Source organism: Ziziphus jujuba, chromosome 11 (genome assembly GCF_031755915.1).
Source record: "Ziziphus jujuba cultivar Dongzao chromosome 11, ASM3175591v1".
NCBI classification, from domain to species: Eukaryota; Viridiplantae; Streptophyta; class Magnoliopsida; order Rosales; family Rhamnaceae; genus Ziziphus; species Ziziphus jujuba.
The window spans coordinates 9,045,228-9,049,528 of record NC_083389.1 but is presented as its reverse complement, the minus strand read 5'-3'; positions in this window follow the sequence as shown (position 1 = coordinate 9,049,528).

Below are 4,301 nucleotides of genomic sequence, written 5' to 3'. Positions count from 1 at the left end.
AAACATGCAAAATAGGGATTCTATAATTGTACTAAGGGGAGAAAATCCCAAAATTTCATGAAAGTGTCTCAAATTTTGCAAAAAAAGTGTTAACTGTTCACCCTCGGTAATTCCCGAGGAAATCGTCGGCAAACTACAAATGCCCTCTGGAAAACTTACCGACGGTTTCCTCGGTAATTCCCGAGGGTGTACATGCCATCACATTTTACAAGTTTTTTGGGCCCCACAAGTCCCATAATGTGTGTTAATGCAAAAATATACAAAACAGGGATTCTATAATTGAACTAAGGAAAGAAAAGCCCAAAATTTAATAAAAGTGTATCAAATTGTGCAAAAAAATATGATGACTGTTCACCCTCGGTAATTCCCGAGGAAAACGTCGGTAACCACAAAATTCCCTTTGGAAAAATTACCGACAGTTTCGTCGGTAATTCCCGAGGGTGAACAATTAATTACATTTTACTTGTTTTTTGAGCCCCACAAGTCCCACAACGTGTGTTAATGCAAAAACATGCAAAATAGGGAGTCTATAATTGTACTAAGGGGAGAAAATCCCAAAATTTTATAAAAGTGTATCAAACATCTAGAAAAAATAGGATGACTGTTCACCCTCGGTAATTCCCAAGGAAAACGTCGGTAACCCCCAAATACCCTCTGGAAAAATTACCGATGGTTTCGTCGATAATTACCGAGGGTGTACAATAAACATGTTTTATCAATTTTTTGGGCCCCACAAGGCCCCTAAGGTTTGTTGAATGCAAACACATACAAAATAGGGATTCTATAATTGTACTATAGAGATAAAATAACAAAATTTAATAAATGTGTATCAAATTTTGCAAAAAATAGGATGACTGTTCACCCTCGGTAATTCCCGAGGGAATCGTCGGTAAACTACAAATGCCATCTGTTAAAATTACCGACGTTTTCGTCCATAATTCCCGAGGGTGTACAGACCATCACATTTTACAAGTTTTTCGCATTCAACACACGTTATGGGACTATGGGGCCCAAAAAACATGTAATATGTGGTGGACTGTACACCCTCGGGAATTACCGACAAACCCGTCGGTAATTATTCAGGAGGGAATTTGGTGGTTACCGACGGTTTCCTCGGGAAGTACCGAGGGTGAACAGTTATCCAATTTGTTTGCAAAATTTGAGACACTTTTATTAAATTTTGGGATTTTCGCTCCCTAGTACACTTTTAGAATCCCTGTTTTGCATGGTTTTACATCAACACACTTTAGGGGCCTTGTGGGGCCCAAAAAACTGGTAAAATATAATATACTGTACACCCTCGGGAATTACCGATGAAACAGTCGGTAATTTTTCCAGAGGGCATTTGTAGTTTACCGACGATTTCCTCGGGAATTACCGAGGATGAACAGTTAACACTCTTTTTGCAAAATTTGATACACTTTTATTAAATTTTGGGCTTTTCTCTCCTTAGTACAATTATAGAATCCCTATTTTGCATCTTTTTGCATTAACACACGTTGTGGGACTTATGGGGCCCAAAAAACAGTTAAAATGTAATTAACTGTTCACCCTCAGGAATTATCGACGAATCCGTCGGTAATTTTTCCAGAGGGAATTTGGTTGTTACCGACGTTTTCCTCGGGAATTACCGAGGGTGAACAGTCATCCTATTTTTTTGCAAAATTTGATACAATTTTATTAAATTTTGGGCTTTTCTCTCCTTAGTACAATTATAGAATCCCTATTTTGCATGTTTTTGCATTAACACACGTTGTGGGACTTGTGGAGCCCAAAAAACAAGTAAAATGTAATTAACTGTTCACCCTCGGGAATTACCGACGAAACCGTCGGTAATTTTTCCGGAGGGAATTTGGTTGTTACCGATGTTTTCCTCAGGAATTTCCGATGGTGAACATTCATCCTATTTTTTTGCAAAATTTGATACACTTTTATTAAATTTTGGGCTTTTCTCTCCTTAGTACAATTATAGAATCCCAATTTTGCATGTTTTTGCATTAACACACGTTGTGGGACTTGTGGGGCCCAAAAAACAATTAAAATGTAATTAACTGTTCACCCTCGGGAATTACCGACGAAACCGTCAGTAATTTTTCGAGAGGGAATTTGGTTGTTACCGACGTTTTCCTCGGGAATTACCGAGGGTGAACAGTCATCCTATTTTTTTGCAAAATTTGATACACTTTTATTAAATTTTGGGCTTTTCTCTCCTTAGTACAATTATAGAATCCCTATTTTGTATGTTTTTGCATTCAACACACCTTAGGGGCCTTGTGGGGCCCAAAAAATTGGTAAAATTTAATGGACTGTACACCATCAGGAATTACTGACTAAACCGTCGGTAATTTTCCCAGATGGCATTTGTAGTTTACCGACGATTTCTTCGGGAATTACCGAGGGTGAACAGTTACCCTCTTTTTGCAAAATTTGATACACTTTTATGAAATTTTGGGATTTTCTATCCTTAGTACAATTATAGAATCCCTGTTTTGTATGTTTTTGCATTAACAAACATTATTGGACTTGTGGGGCCCAAAAAACCTGTAAAATGGGATGGACTGTACACCCTTGGTAATTACCAACTAAACCGTCGGTAATTATTCCAGAGGGAATTTGGTGTTTACCGACGGTTGCCTCGGGAAAAACCTCGAGATATCGTGAACAGTCATCCTATTTTTTTTGCAAAATTTGATACACATTTATTAAATTTTGGGATTTTCTCCACTTATTATAATCATTTTTGCTTTAATTTTTACCACAACCGAGGGTTTTTTTTTTCTTTTTTTTTTTTTTATTTTTTCAACGGTTCTCATTAGTAAAGATAGGTTCAGCATATTAAGATAACATTAGTATAGGCTGTCATAACATTAAACATACGATCTACGTTGAAAGTTTATTAAAGTACAAATCAACAGCATATTTTTTTCTAAAAAACATAATGTCTTGCGGACCAAATGAAGGGTTCTCCTCACTACTCATGTATTCAATAAATTTTAGAATGTAGACACCACAATCACCCCTGCAGAATAGCATTAATGATTAGCATTAATGAAAACCAACCACGTGTATTTTCACACGTAACCACAATAAAAAACAGCAGCAATACAAGTTGTTTGAAATGACAACACATTCATACCCATTATCTTGGTAGGGTGCATCTTTGATCATGGTCATCGTGAATGGATCTAAAGTGGGAGGCACGTCCGGATTCTTCTCGTAATATCCCCCATCCCTCAATAGGTAAGGCAGCATATACGTAAGGCATTCCGCATTCTTCAACTCTCTATTCTGGACATATTTATTTCCCATATTTGGATCGTATAAATCAATATGCCGGGCCTTCAAGTCCACACATGCTGCCAACCAATGCGCGCCTCCATTGTTGACAGGGATGTACACCTACAAATTAGAACATAACCTCATTATCCACAAAATGGGAAACTTAGTGAGAATTTTTTTCAATATATGTATGGACTTACATAATCACATATCCGCCACGACACGCTAGGTTTGGGTGACTTCCCGCGCACATAGTTACAAAGGGTCGCATCACATGAATATGTGCTACGAGATGCCCTCCATATGGGATAACGCCCTTTGATGGATGACTGCCAAATTATGAAATATATACAATATAAAATATCATCAATATAACATTAAGCAACGCAGTAACATCCCATCATCTTACCCAAAATAACACGTCTAATATGGCACAGGTGTTGGTGAACATCTTCTCATTATCAAACCGCCTTTTTCGTATGAAATACAAAATAGTGTTAATATGCTGCAAAACCACATTAAAGGAAATAAGTAACAAGTGCGAGGTGAGAAATAAAACATCATTCCAAACTTAGGACCACAATGATTTTACATGAACATAAAGCATATAACTTACATCGGAATTCAACCATCCTTCATCGGTAAGTAGCTCAGCAAAAAATTCCTTTCCCACCGTCATATAAGATGTACACACGGTTGCTTCCTTGGGTGCCACCCTATACCACTCATCGAACGCCCTCTCCTTTGATGCATCAATAGGTCGAGTAATATTAAATTTGACCTTCTTTTTACAAGGGTCGGTGTAAGGAGAGATGACGTGATGTGACTGGTGGTAAACTCGACCGAATCGGCTTGTATCACCAACGTTATGCGTCCGATCTTCCACCTCAATCTCAGCTGATTGGTCATGATGTGGACTGTCAGCTGAAGCACCGATATCCCACCTAAAATGCAAAGGCCGATATGGCACCAAAGCCCAGGAATCCTCCACATAGGGTCCTCCAGGTACGATAGGCTCAAAC